This window comes from Balaenoptera musculus, chromosome 13 (genome assembly GCF_009873245.2).
Source record: "Balaenoptera musculus isolate JJ_BM4_2016_0621 chromosome 13, mBalMus1.pri.v3, whole genome shotgun sequence".
Lineage (NCBI taxonomy): Eukaryota > Metazoa > Chordata > Mammalia > Artiodactyla > Balaenopteridae > Balaenoptera > Balaenoptera musculus.
In genome coordinates this window covers 57,552,011-57,566,967 of record NC_045797.1, presented here as the reverse complement: position 1 = coordinate 57,566,967, position 14,957 = coordinate 57,552,011, and the positions used below count along the sequence as shown (strand labels likewise).

Below are 14,957 nucleotides of genomic sequence, written 5' to 3'. Positions count from 1 at the left end.
GGCATTGTATCCTATCCATCCCCGAGTTTCCAGGTTCAGACCCAGTAACTGCATGACATGTCAATATATGCTCAATAATTGTTTATTGGGAGAGTCTCATATGTTTGAAGAAGTTGCTTAGTGGTCCTAGAGATGCTGCTTTCTTATCGTGTGACTCAGTCTCTAAGAATCTGGGTTCTAGATCTGAAACAAAAAAGTGCTAAAATGTTCTAATATCTCTTTCAGGTATAAAATTCTACCTCGAGTGACCACTGCTTACCTTGTAACAAAATGGGATGATGACCATCTCCCCTAACTCTATCTAGTTTTCTGAAAGAAGTTAAAAATACATATATTTTTGTATGTCAGTACAACCTGATGGGCTTCCCTGGTGGCGCAGTGGTTAAGAATCCGCCTGCCAATGCAGGGGACACGGGTTCGAGCCCTGGTCCAGGAAGATCCCACATGCCACGGAGCAACTAAGCCCGTGAGCCACAACTACTGAGCCTGCGCTCTAGAGCCCGCAAGCCACGACTACTGAAGCCCATGCGCCTCGAGCCCGTGCTCCACAACAAGAGAAGCCACCACAATGAGAAGCCCGCGCACCACAACGAAGAGTAGCCCCCGCTTGCCACAACTAGAGAAAGCCTGTGTGCAGCAAAAAAGGCCCAATGCAGCCAAAAATAAATAAAATACATCCTGAGACAAAATCGGTGTGTTGTCTCCACATTGTGTAAATCAAATATATAATCATATTTAATTAAATGATTACATTAATCATATTTAATTTAATGTTGACTCTGAAGACTCAATGTGATGCCCATCATTTGGAAGCTTGGAAAAAATAATACAGACTGGATTTTTCATCCAGCTGTTTAACATCTGTAAATATGAACTCAGAAACCCTAAAGTGCTTTATTGGAAGAGTGGTGATCTTAGCATTAGGAGATGGACAATTCCAGGGAATGAGTGAACCTTTACTGACTCATCTGCAATGGGTTCTTCCAAGAGGAGGGGCTACTATTTTAATATGGTAAACTGTAGAATTCTGTCGCAAACTAAGAGAAAAATGCATGGCTTAAGTGTGACCTTCATACAGACGAAGAGAATTAGGAAATACCTATTCTAAAAAACCCTAGTGTCTCTGTTTACTGTGGCTAATTAGTGTGTAGGTCATAGAAATGGGGCACACACATCAAACACAAATTGGCTACTTTGTCCTGCAAATTGCTTCCACCTGCCTCCTACTGGGAATCATACTGACTTCTTGGCCATTTTCTTCCCATAAATAGATTAGGTTATAGGATAGGAAAACAGGGTATACTGTGTTTTTAGCAGCTTTAGTTTCACAGGATTTATGAATGAAATCTGCTGTTTTTATTAAAAAGAACAATTTACTAAGACATTTTTGGGGGGAATGAGAAATGGGGAATAGTGGAGGTGATAATTTTAGGGGAAAAACATACATAGACAATATTCACCAACTTTTGCTGCCCCACAAGGTGATGAATGAGTTTAATCTTTTTAGATGAGTTCCAGATAAGTCCTACCACATTTCCTCTATTTTGAAAGAATTTAAAAGGCTAAGGTTTCAACATTGTGGTCAACGTTTAGCTCATAAAGTGGTAGTAAATTACATACTCTAGCGCATTATTGTAAGGATGATGTGAGAAAGGGCACAAGAAAGCATGCTGAAAACCTTAAAAGCTTATATGAATGCTAAATATAATTGCAGAGTACTATTATTGATGTTGAAATCAAATAGATGACTGTTTATTTAGAATTTAGAAATGTTTTTCAAGAACATTCAGAATGAACGATTTATATGTCTGCAGCAACTAGTCAGTCCATACTCTGCCCTGGACTTCATCCCTCCTGCACTCCCCACCCCTGGCCACATATAGTGAATAAGGAGGGTGGCAGTGTATCTGGATCCACTGGGGGCAGAGGTGTAAGCTACTCAAAGAGTAAGAAAAAAACCAAAGTTCCAGACTCTTAATTCTCCAGCATGATAATTACTGGAGGCATCTCTCACCAAGTGACCAGGATTCAAGGCTGGCGGGCATTGCACGACCCACCTCTCTGGGCATCAAAACCAAGTGAGATTGTTGTGCTGCCCCTACCAGCTGAGGTTTCTGTGGCTCTGTGTCACAATTTGTTTCTACATCTTCTGCCATCAGGATCCTGGGAAAGATATCCATACTCATTATCCAGGAAAGGAGTTGATTGCCTAAGTCATTTGCCTGCTCTCCACAGGGTGGGGAAAACCTATTAAAGACACTTTAAGCCACAAGATTGCACCGTCAGCAGTCAGGCTCTCCTCCTTTCTTCCTCTCTCTTTCCCTCATTCTCTAATGGAAACTGCAGATAAACTCATTCCCTGCTTGGATTGTTCATCTCGAATTCAAGAGCCCTGGAACATCAGGCAAGCCTGTTTTGAAGATGGGAGAAGGGAAGGGAGATGTAGGAAAGTTACAAGTTGCTGGCTCACTTCTCAGGAAGGGGCACTGCAGAACTGGTTTGGAAACATTTGGACTCACAAGCGTGATGATCCAGGGGATTGGGGAACCGGCTTCTGACTGCATCCTCCCTCACCTTCAGTTCCATCACTCTCCACTGCACCTGAAAGAGCTTCCCATCTGCCTCTGCCCAAACATCCTCCCAAAGGAAATGCAGTTGGGTGGAAGTGTAAGCCCTGGGCCATATTCTATGCTCCTGAGAAAAATGAACTGAGTAACTTGCCAAGGAGTAGTCCTTTCTTCATAGTAATCAGTCTAGGGCAGTGGTGACAGAGTAGTGGCAAAATCCCCGGAAGAATCTCCCTGTGAGCATCCCTGAGCCTTCCTGAACCCCTGCACCCCATGCTCACGTAGATACCCCCACCGCAGTCCTGGCCCTTGGGAAAGGAAGTGAGTGCACAGCACCAATACCTCCAAAGGGGAAAGGCGTAATACCTTCTACTTGCTTCGGTGACAAACGAGGAAAACAAGTGTGGTTTTTAATTTTCCATGCACCAATTAGCCTCTCAATAAGATCTAGGTCACTTAAGTTCCTCTAATACATACCAGGCATGCATTAGGTACTACCTCATTTTATCCTCCAAGCAATCCTATAAAGTCACTATTGGTATTACCTCCATTTTACACATGAGAAAACAGGCTTGGAGAGGTCACATAGCTAACAGAAGGTCACACAACTAGTAAACCGTGGAGCCAGGATTTCCATCCAGCTCTGGATGATTCCAAAGCCTTTATGTCCCACTTCTTTAGAAAGCTGAGCGCATGAAATCTAGAATGTTCTATCCCACAGAGAAGACATTGTAGATTTCCTATTTATTTCCTTGGCTGAGTCATGATAAAGCATTGCTTCAGCTTCTCAGAATAAAACTGGAACAAGATGTGTGTAATAGACCAGAATCCTCCTGAGTCCCACTGTGCCCCTGTGAGCCCAGGAATTCTCTGCGGTTCAAACCTCAGACACAAGCTCTGAGCTGCAGGCCCCTGAGCTTTGAGTTTTGTCAGAGCCCAACAAGTAGACCCAAGAACTAGGAAGGAGTAACCAACACGTGTCTTACACTGGTAGGTTAAGGCAACTCAGTTCCTATTCAGGAAGAATCAATATTTAATCATCCTGTCTGAGGATAGGAATTTTTCAAGGTGAAGAGAAAGAGGAAAGTGTGATTGGGCCCTACAGTCTTGTAGGAACAGAGTGGGGGAAGGAGGTTAAGGAATTTCATCTGGTGGAGAGTCAGATAGTCTAGCTTTCCATCCTGCCTCTTGTACCAACTAGCTCCACGACCTCAGACAATAACAACAACAAAAATAGCGATAACAATCTTTGTTCACCTTATGCTACGTTTGGAGAATTCGGCTAAGTGCTTTATATGTATTATTTCATTTAAGATTTAGAACAACCCTCTAAACTAGGTGTTATAAGGCCCCTTCTTAGAGTTAAAGAAACTAAGGCTGGAGGAGTCGATGTAACTTGCCCAAGGCCATAAAGTTAGTTGGTGGCCAAGCTACTAGTAGAACAGAAATATGAATCCAACACTCAAATTTAGGCTACTCTGCCCTTCAGAGTCTGTTTCCTTATCCATAAGATTCTGACCGTGGGCCACAGGACCTGAAAAGCACTTGCATGCCTAGCTCTGGGATCCACAGAGATCTCAACATCTAAAAAAGGCAAAAACCAATACGGCATTCTCACATTCTCCCTCTCTTGTGGGCTGTAAACACTAGCAAAATGAATTGACTCTGTATACTGTGTCTACACCCTGCCAGAATCTGATTTATTTTGGACAGGTGACTGTTTGCAGAAGTATAATTCTCAGCTGACCCTATGATGCTATGTTCCTTCAGTTTAAAAACTTTATACTATTCCAGGTTTCCCCCATCCTCTCAAGAGCAGGAAAGAACCTTTCCCAAAGAGGAGGAAATTTTACTTCAAGTATCATTTCCTGCTTAACTGCAAACATATGCATCACATTCTAAGTCTAATCAGTGGCCCGAGTTCTCATGGGGCCAACACTGCGGGGTGGGGGGTGGAGAGTGGTAGGAGGAGATACTGTCTAGGTACCCACTGGTATCTTCACTACAAAATGGATACATGGGCAGAGTACAGGGAGTTCTGGCAAGTGTAACCCATGCCAAGGACAAGACGCTGTACTAACTCACTTTGCTTTTCTTGGACCATCTTGAGTTTGGGGGACCTCTAGAAGTCTGGTTGCCTACATTCCTCTGTGCTCCTGAAGTACCAGAGGAAAAGAAAAGCACAGATGGCAAGGACTTGATGTCAAGGCCTACTCATAATCTGAAATCAAATTAGGGACACAATTCAGAAGTACAATTTGCTATAAAAACATACTCAGAGGAATCATTGGTGGGTCCCCAGAAGATTAAGCAACTTGTCCTTCTGACAACAGGACGGCGATTCTGGGTTTTCCAGACCTCTTGTTGTTCAAGTCTGAGCTAAGTATGAGACACAGACAATTGCTGAAGCTAATCTGGGGAAGAGAGAGGAAGACTGGTTCCTCTACTAAGGGATGTGGCTCTTCACCCAGCCAAATCTGGGCAGTGGACACCTCTCGCTCATTCCCAGAGCAAGTGAAACGTTCCAGGTCATGGTTAGGCTGTCACAGGAACCTGGGACAAGAAGATGTCGTTTACCAAGACAGCTTGGTTAAGTCAACAGCTCCTTAAAAAGGGTTCTGGTAGCTTTTGAACAAACACATGAAACAAAGACCTTTAACAGCGCTCATAAACTTGAATAATGCCACATGTTCAAACACCGTGGTAGCATTTTGACCACAGGCGAAATACAGAAGAGCCGCCGGGACACGGACCCCTCAGAGATTTCCTTCCTCTAGTTCCTATTTGCCCCTTTGCTCCGATTTGTAGTCCGCTTGATCCTTTGTGAAGGAAATAAGGAGGATGTTGGAATAGCAACTTTCAGTATCCAGATTCCAGACATATCAGCCTGCTACAGACAGAACTCAAATCCAAGGCATTCCTGGAATCCCCATGTTAATTACCACATTATCAAGTCCTGGAAAGACTATGAGCTATTGTAGAAGGATTATGAGTAACTCGATTCCCCTAATGAACTCCAGCCACCCAGACAATGGAATGACAGCCTGTAGCCAGCCTGGGCTGCAGCCTCTCACCCCTGCAGTCTCAGAGCCTTGGCCTCTCCCGGGTTTGGCACGTCGCCTGTCCTTTCCCACTGTCAGCCCCCTTGGCACTGCCGGGCAGCCTTCCTCTTCCATGCGGACTGCCCGGAGTCTTGTCCCACCCCTTTCCTTGACCCAGCCGCTGCCACTTATGCTACAGCGTCTGCTGGTTCATCACCACCACTGCCTTCTATTCTGCGTGTTCTGCGTTGTTTCGCCTGGGTTACCAGCTACGGTTCTGGGGTCCCCAACTCCAGCTGTTTTCTGGGCTACAGCCCTGCTCGCCTAGACTGTGTGCTCCAGAGATGAGCCCAGGCGGTGCTGCTGTGCTCTTGCTGCCAGGTAAACTTGGACCGTTGCTTTGGAGCATCTTCAGCCTATCCGCTCCACCCATTTAATTCTAAAGACCTTGGGGTCAGTGCTTCTCAACTTTCATGCGTGTATGAATCACCAGAGGGTTTTGTTAGGGATAGGGAGGATGGGAGGGAGACGCCAGAGGGAGAGGATATGGGGATATATGGATATGTATAGCTGATTCACTTTGTTATACAGCAGAAACTAACACACCATTGTAAAGCAATTATACTCCAATAAAGATGTTAAAAAAAATAAAATAAATAAAATAAGCCTTGGCAAATGCCAAAAAAAAAAAAAAGAAATGCAGATTCTGCTTCAGTAGATCTGGAGTTGGGCTTGAGATTCTGCCTTTCTAACAACTTTCTAGGTGGTTGCAACTCTGCTGGTCCAGAATCACATAGGAGTAGCAAGGCTCAAAGAAAGGGGCTTTGTTCTATTCATCCTTGCATTCCTGAAATATCAACCTTATTATCACTGTCACCACTTGGTGAGGCCCTTCTACATATGCCACAGTGGACATACAAAGGTGATCAAGACCTAGTCCCTGCCCTCAAGGCATATAGTCTGGGGAAGGGTTTCTTAACCCTTTCTTAGTCACATTTCGGGCTGATAATTTTTTGTTGTGGTAGGGCTGTCCTGTGAATTATAAGATGTCTATCCCTGGCATCCCTGGCCTCTACCCACTAAATATCAGTAGCACCTCCCCAGTTGTGGCAATAAAAATGTCTCCAGGCATTGCCAAATGTCCCCTGGGGGTCAAAACTGCCCCTTGTTGAGAATCACTGGTCTATAAGAATTGAAATAGGGATCAAATTACAGAGCTGGGTGTACACTGTTCAGGGAAAAAGTATCACTAACATCAGAGCGTGTGATGAGCATTTGGCACATAGTAAGTGCTCAAGAAAATGTGTTAGATAAATGAATGTACTGCCAATGTCCTCACATTCCCTGGTGACTAAAACAATTTACCCTTCTGACCTCACCTAGTGGAAATGATCCTTGTACATTCCAAAGATAAACATCTAACTACTTCACTGACATAATGAATTTCCATGGATATATTTACCAGGTGCATGACAGGGGAAGAAAGCAAGCTTATCTTTCAGAATAATACAGATGGAATACAGATTTCTAAGAAAATGAGACTCTTACAATAATAAATAACAGTTTTTTTAAATAGGAAGTTTGTACTGCTTTTTTTTGGCATTATATGAACCCTCATATTAGAAAATGACAGAAAAGAGTGTGTGGACATGTAACTCTGTAAATGAATTCAAGCAGAATGGTGCATTTTGTAGCTTGGCTCACCTTAATGTACACTCTTAAGCAGCTGCGTCTTTTCCCCTCCAAGTTTTGTGAGTACGAATCCATTTCCAAGGCCCTGTCTATTCTGAGATGCTTATGCTTCTACACAACTGCATCTGACATCTGACCACGCATAAACAGGATGGCAAGCCAGCAAGCAGATAAGCTTGGGGAAGCCAAGTAAGAGGGAAGCCAGGGAGAGTCCACATTCCTGGGGTGGAGGAGATGAGGAGGAGAGCTGTAGCTCTTGTAGCTGTAGCTCCAGGAGAGCTGGTAGCATTCTTGGTGTCCGATGGTAGAGCGAAGACAAATACTGTCAGCATTTGGGCTCACGTAACAAGGTCACAATTGAAGGAGTTTAGATTATATTCTGATATGGAGGCAGGAATAGAGAAGAGTATGAGTGTGAAGTGGAATAATAAATCTGTGGCAGGAGAATCCAGAGGTGCAAGGGCATTTGAGGACATGTAAAAAGAAGAATGGAGGAGAAGGGAGTGTGTAGCATGGAACATTTCTGTGCAAACTTTTAGACATCAACTTGGTAGATGTTATTATCCCTTAACATTGTGCAAATGGAAGCCAAAAAGAGGCCCACGGGGAAAGTTCTTGGAAATATATACCGATTGGACTGGAATACCCACAGTTGCCAAAGGAAAGTGTGACACTCAGTCCCATTGCCAAAGTCTATAAGCCTTTGCCCAAATAATGGCAAACCTTTCCTTTCAGAATACCGTTTCTTAATTTAAGTCTCAATGTCCTTTCCTGAACAGAAGTGGAAATCAGCAGATCTGAAGTCGAAGCCAGGCTCCATGGCTGGTTGGCTACGAGAAACAACATTTTGGATCCAATTTTCCTATCCAGAGAATGGGGAAGCTAATACTTTCCACCAAACTATGCTGAAGGAATATTGTGATGAGTCAGAAGACAAATCTCTGAATTTTTTTAAATAAAGACTGTTCCCACATTTACTGTAGTAAAGGCTCATTTAGTCCATAAATTGAAACAATCATGAGACAAATAATTCAACCAGAGAAAACCAAAACCCCTTTAATAATACTCCCTTGCTGGTTTTAATATTAGAAATTGCCTAGAGGGGTACAGTCTCTGGTTAGATTTCTTTGCATGGGAAGCCAAGACCCCTGGTTACCAGAGTTGTCTGGTTAATAACACACTTTGTTCACATAAAGGAAACAAATCTACAAATGTCAATTTAGGTGTATCGGCCCATGTTCTATTGAGTTGGTGCCTTTCAGTGGCATGGGATAACAGCAAAGGCTCTGGAACCATCCAGAAGGGAAAATGGACAGTTTGTACTGCAGTCTGGGTTGTGATAATGTAACATCCTAAGCAACCAACTCTAAAGACAGTAGTCAGTCCTGGGTCATTAAACCAAAGAACAAAAACAAATACAAAAACAAAAACAAAAAAACAATAAGAGATTCAGTAAAAGAAATAATACAAATTAAACAAGCACTATTCAACACTATTCAAGAGAGTTTCTTTTCTCCAGCCTAAGAAACCCATCTGGGTCCAATAATATGAACTACTAAAGCATGGAGTTGCTCTTTTGTGGGCACCTGCCTTTTGCTAGTTTCTGAGTAGAAGCTGCTTCATGATTTGCTGTAGTAACAATAATTTTTAATAATTATTCATTATTAATCATTCTCCCTGTGGTGAAAGGAGCAAGAATCTAAGTGGAATGAAAGGACTCCAACAATACGGCAGCAAGGCCATTGTACAGAATCACCGAACTGGAGCCTCGGTATCTGGATTCTCAATCAATCACTACCTTCCTGGATCATCCTGGACGAGTCTAGACCTCACCTGGTTTCTTCTTCTGCAAAGTGACAAGACTAAGCTAGACATCTTTCAGATCTGCCATGGAGACACAGAGAGGGTAGGGTGGAAGAGTCACAGGATACTTTTGATGCCACATGTGATGGAAAGGAACCAGTGACTCCTTGGTTGGAGGGAACCTGGATCATTCCCGCTGAGCAGCAAATAGGAAGAACCTGGGAAGTGACGCTGTAAGGCTCTGAGCCACCAGGACTTCTGGGAATCATGGCTAATATTTTAGTGCTGAACTTCACTCAGGAAGCGGAAGGAATTTCTCTGCTGGAAAAAAAAAAAAATCAAAACGGAATAAAAACAAACCCCCAAAGGGGTGCTGGGTTCACAATTATTTCCGATAATTTCTGATAGCGGTTCAGTCCTGCTGGGGAGGAGGGAGCCAGGTAGATGCCACGGAGATCAGACACCTGGCTGATTAGCTCCACTGGGAATGCTGCACAGGGCAAAGCTCTGTCATCCCATCTCTTTGAAGATGCATCTTCCCTGGAGGCCTTTAAAAATAGGACAGGCTCTCAGCAGGTAAGTTGATGGGGTATAAACCTGCCTGGGGAAGTGGATAGGAAAATATATTTCTCCCAGTATTTAGGGCACTGGGTCCTGTGGACAGCTGGGCTCCAAAGCTAACTGGAGATATTGAGATGATGTTTTTTCAACCTAAAACTCCTACTAAGCGCGGTGAAATATCAAGTTGAATCACTATTTTGGAGGAAAAAAAACCCCTCTGATTGTGAAATCCAACTTGCTTTTGTTATTGTTGATTTTTCATTTTTTTAAAAGCTCAGTTTAGGGCTTCCCTGGAGGCGCAGTGGTTGAGAGTCTGCCTGCTAACGCAGGGGACACGGGTTCGAGCCCTGGTCTGGGAGGATCCCACATGCCGCGGAGCAATTGGGCCCGTGAGCCACAACTACTGAGCCTGTGCGTCTGGAGCCTGTGCTCCGCAACAAGAGAGGCCACGATGGTGAGAGGCCCGCGCACCGCGATGAAGAGTGGCCCCCGCTTGCCGCAACTAGAGAAAGCCCTCGCACAGAAACGAAGACCTAACATAGCAATCAATCAATTAATCAATCAATAAATCTTAAAAAAAAAAAAAAGCTCAGTTTAGCTTTTGAGGAAACAGATACCAAAGTGGCAGTGCTTCAGGCAAAAATCTCACTTCTTCCCTATTTACCTTCTTAGTCAAGGTGTGTTTTTAATGTGTTTTAATGACAAGAACTCCATTTTCAACACAGGAATAAAGTCTGCAGATATTTCCTCCTGCTGCTGTCTGCAGTGATCAAGGGAAACTCCTCCCTAGGGAGGACTTCCGGCTCTGGGAGCACACAGATAAAAAGCACCTGTGTTTTTGGCTGTACATACATGGTCCCGACCCTTTCCATGAAATCGGTTATTGAAATATTCCCAAATGTCTAAGCAATTCATATTGTGTAAATAAATGATTACCTGAATGTGTTACTTAGTAAACAAATTTTTTTGAGATGCAATTTACATACCATAAAATCCACCCTATTGAAGTATATAATTCAGTGGCTTTCAGTATATTCACAAGGTTGTGCAACCATCATCACTCTCTAATTCCAGAATATTTTAATCACCTAAAGAAGAAACCTTGTACCAATTACCAGTCACTCCTATTTTCCCCTTCCTCCAGCCCCTGACCATCACTAACCTACTTTCAGTCTCTACGTAATGGCCTATTCTGGATATTTCATACACATGGAATCATACAATATGTGGTCTTTTGTGGCTGGCTTGTTTCACTTAGCATAATGTTTTCAAGTTCATATCATGGCATGTGTCAGCACTAATATTTTTTAAGCAATTACAAGGCAGCTAGATATTAAAGTTCTCCTTTTCTTTCAGCTGTAGGGAGTTGGAGCAGACTCAACTCACCCTCATTACCAACTCTAGATGTCATGGTCCCAGGCAGCATGGTTATAGGGCAGGCCAAGGGTAACCAGGACCAAATAAGAGTTGGGCTAACCCAATGGGACATGGCAGATTTCACAGAACATAAGCAAGAGGCAGGACATAACTGGGGAATGAGGAAAGAAAGTACAAGATAAAGGAGGCCAAGGGGCACGGTTAAGATCTGAGTACAGAGTGAGAGGCCAAATAAGAGAGAAAGAGCAGTGCGTGAGATGAGGTCAGTGGCCAAGGATGTAGGCCAAGCAGCCAGGGATCTTAGTATCTGGGTCTGTAGCAGCAGCCCTGACTTAGGGCTTGGGCTCCAGAGTTCTCTGTCACAGAACCACAGAATACTTGCACTGGAGGAAAACTTAGAGCTGTCTTCTCCAACTCCATCATTTTAAAATTAAACAACCTGAATCCCAGAGAGGCTAAGAGACCTCCCCAAGTTCACAAACCATAAAGACTATCTCCTTAGTTTCCTTCCTCTCAGTAGGATATATTTTCTATGATAGCTCGCTGCCACTGTCCCAGCAGTTGGATTTAGTCATATGCTGGTGTCAAAATACAGCCTAGCAGGCCCATATGCACACAATGTCATGCTATGTAAGAGCCGGCTGAAGGTCTTCAGATATTTTTACATTAGCTTCAAAAAAAGTTTGGTGTCTTTTGACCTCAACCTTACTGGTTGTCTAAACATAGGGGGTTCCTTTATATTTTAAATAAATTTCACAAATTAGGTTAATCTGTAGGTTTAGAAACTGAAAGAAATGAATGAGGTTCCCTAAGAAGTCAGCCAGTGGAAAAGGCCTAATTCTGTACGGTGATTAATACAGTGATGTCCAGAATACACACATAAATATCATGTAAGGACCACTAAAGAGTGCTCAGTGTTCAACAGTATCATAAAATTAACAGTTCAAAAGCTATGACTCCAAAAGCACTTTGCCATTTAAAATCCAGAACTACAGCTTTTTAATCAATTTCTGCTAGAATCATGCTACAGAGGAAGTCTTTGTTCCTTCAGAAAAACAGAAAGGAAATTAAAAATAAATAGACCTTAACAGTTTTGAGATTGGTCAAAATAATTTTGGTGCATTCACAGAATGAAGCAACTGAAGGCAATAAGATGGTGGTATAGATGTATCCTTACTGACAAAAAGAGTTTGATAACTTGTTGTTAATAGAAAAATGGTTACATAAGAATATTTAAAGTTTGATCTCTGTATATCATACACACACACACACACACACACACACACACACACACACACAGACAAAGAAGACATCTGGAAGGACATCCATAAAGTATTGAGAATTACATCCCCAAATAGTGGAATTATGAGAGGATTTGAATTTTTGTTTTGTTTTGTTTTTGTTCTCTTATCTTTACCTTCTATTTTTTCTAAAATGAACACAGATTACTTATATAATTAAAATGCTAAAAATAGACCTTATTTTGAATATTGTGATTGCAAAACAGGTTCCTTATTATTTTTCCTACAAAAATATCTTTTAGAATCTATAACAAAAATAAAACCAAAGTGCTTTTACCATCTTCAGAAACTCAGAAAGTGCTCAAATCTTCTGCATCAAATATGAATCAATACAAAAGGAAGCTTGTGAAAAGAAACAAATGCATGGGGTCATGACCTATCTCCTCTCTTCCCCTCTTGCTTCTAGGCCCTTCTCTCTCAAAGAGGTGTGGCTCCTTTTCACTCCTTTTGATTTCTTAAATCAGGATCTTCTGTCTAGGTTAAGCATAGAATTCATGGTTTAGAATTTACCTTCAGGCTTTAGGTAATCTACTTGATATCTAAAACATACAAATTACCTCTGCCTTGTTGCAAAGTTTACAGAAGCATCACTTCAAGGGGCATATTTGATGAGTTTGTTTCTACCCACCTTCATCTCATAGGAAAGTCCTATTAATAGGGCACTTTGAATCACTCCATTTGCTTATTCATGAGGTTGAAAGCTACAAGAATAGATCATGTTCACTTTACAAGGGATCAAACTACCAGGGTCGTCATAATGAACATTAGTGACAGGCACCATTTTCACCAAAGAGAGACAGATTCTCCTTATGTCTCCTGTAAATTTCACAAGTACTTTTAAGAATGGACTTCTAGTTCCAAAACCAGTGGACCACATTCATTGAAAAATACAAGATAGTACTGGATACCCAGCTGATACCATGAACAGAATCGAAGCTCTTACTTTTAGATTTGGAATAATGGTTTGTTAGATATAGTGTTAGACTTTATCACTTGTAGCAAATATACGTTAGTTTTATATCTAATAACTATTCACAATTATTCCCATATCCTCAAGGTCTATTGTTCCAGTTTTTGAGGTACCATTAACATATAATAAACTGAACATTTTAAAGTGCATTTTATATTTTTGATGATATTTTTGATGGTATTGATTTTTGAATGTCAATTTGTATTTACTGCTAGTATATAGAAATACAATTAATTTTTGCATATTGATCTTGTACTCTGCAAACTTTTAAAATTCCTTTACTAGTTTTAGGGATTTTACTTTTGTCGGTTCCATTGGATTTTCAACATAGACAATCATGTTGTCTGCGAATACAGGGTTTTCCTTCTGCCTTTCTAATCTGGATGCCTTTCTTTTCCTTCCTTTATTGCCCTGGCTAGAATTTCCAGGATAACCATTAAATAAAATTAGTGAAATCAGATATTCTTGCCTTGTTCCTGATCTTAGGGAAAAAGCATTCAGTCTTTCACTGTTAAGTATGATGTTAGTTTTAAGTTTCTCATGAATTTCCTTTACTAGGTTGAAGACCTTTCCTTTAATTCCTAGTTTTTCTGAGAGTTTTTATTAGGAACGGATGTTGGATTTAGTCATTGTTTTTTCCACACCTATTGGGATGATCATACGATTTTTCCTTTTTGAGTTTGTTAATATGATGCTCATCAGTTTAATAATATGATTAACACTTCATTATTTTTGCTAATGTTAAATTCCAAAACAAAGCAATTTCTGAAAAAGCAGAAGGTTGGTCAAGGTTGCTGCCTCCATGCCATTGGCTTGGCCTGAGTGAGATAAACAAATAACTGTCTCCTTTCCTAAGAACGCTCCTTTGAATTTCAATTGTCTAAATCTGTTTCAACTGCCTTTCCGTCTACATTTGTGAGATGCAATTGTGTTAGTTCTGAACTAGCTTTAGAAAAGGGAAAGAGTGAGTTTTAACGTAGATGTGTAGCTTTAAATGTGGCCCCAAATCATGATCTCTGACTGAAGAATTGGTCAAAATAGATAAAGACAAATAAAAATGGATTGTGTGTCTTTAATAATACCCTCCTATTCAAAATAAACCTTTTGGAACATTTATCTTTGCACGAAGCTACAGTACTAGTCATATTAGAAAACTATTTTCCAGTAACGGGGTCCCAGAGATATGAATTTATCTAAATTTCACCTTAGTTCTATGTAGCCTTTGGCACATGGTTATACTTCATTAGGAAACAAAAGTGGGGAAATACTCAAAAGCTTTTTGAAATTGAGAATGTTTGTATCAAGAAATGAACCTGGCATACAACCAAGACAAGTAATTGCACTGGTCTCAGGCCAATTTAAATTGTATATTAGAAACCTTCTATGTAGAAAAAGGTTTATAGGTTTCGTATTCAAAAGTTTCATGGAAAAAACATCATATGAAAGTCTTTTGTTCTCTAAGCAGGATCTGAGTCTCCGTTGTCAAGACAACCTCTCTGAGTATCTAGAATATTCCTTGACATGGTACGCATGATGAAAAGAAAAGTGTTGGTTTGTGCTCATCATGGTCAAATAAAAACATATTTGGTCTGTGAGCCACGATCCATTCAGACTGGCGTGATTCTGCACTAGACTGCACTTTCTT

General features: G+C 41.4%; 1 protein-coding gene across 9 annotated transcripts in view; it reads right to left on the bottom strand.

Annotated features, from left to right (window-relative positions):
- Positions 1-14,957, bottom strand: part of SLC8A1 (solute carrier family 8 member A1) — a 407,018-nt gene that overhangs the window by 199,276 nt on the left and 192,785 nt on the right. The gene's annotated exons all lie outside the window — the stretch shown is intronic.